Source organism: Sciurus carolinensis, chromosome 3 (genome assembly GCF_902686445.1).
Source record: "Sciurus carolinensis chromosome 3, mSciCar1.2, whole genome shotgun sequence".
NCBI classification, from domain to species: Eukaryota; Metazoa; Chordata; class Mammalia; order Rodentia; family Sciuridae; genus Sciurus; species Sciurus carolinensis.
Window position 1 is genome coordinate 21,211,250 of NC_062215.1, and position 785 is coordinate 21,212,034.

The window sequence follows — 785 nt, forward strand, 5'->3', positions numbered from 1 at the left end:
CTTTCCCCTGTCTGGAAAATAGCGGACCATTCTCTGTCTGGAGTCTGGGGGCAGAAGCAAACACTTTCAGCAGAGCGAAAGTGTGTGCGTACCCTTCTGCGGTAGGCCAAAGGATGGATGCTCAGAGCCCCATGTCCAGTGTCCCTCACGGCCCGCAGCCTACTGCAATCACTTGAGGAGTGTCAGAAATAGCCAGTGACACATGTGCGCCGGGCTGAATATGCTTCACGGGCTCCTCAGTTTCTCCCGATAGAGAGCAAACATTGATAACTCCTCCTTTCCGGTGCTCACTCCATGCATTTGGTCCATTTGGATTGAAAACACAATTTGCATATAAAAATGTCATGGACGGTATCTGAAGAAGAGAGGAAAGGATCCTGAGTTGAGAACACTGCACGCTGAGCAATGGGGACCGAAGATGCCATATTCCTCTTCATTGTGTCACGAAACCATCAGACTCCCATGCATGAGAATGCACTAGTGGCTCCTGAAGACCAGGGGGTAATCACTGCAGAGAGCACATTGGATTTAGAAGGTGGAAACTCCAAACAAATGAGATGTCTATATACCCACGCCAGGGTGACATGCTCCCTTGGAGGAGGGAAGGAGTGGTGATCATTGACATCAGACCGTGGTCAGTACTTATGAAGGTCTTCACGCTGGTCACCTGCATGTCAGGTAGAGGAGTCCACACAGAGGCAGCTGCTATATCCAGATTTTGGGCTTTTCCACATCAAACAGCACAAGTGAGAGGAAACCAGAAATGTCAGCGACAAGAAACATGT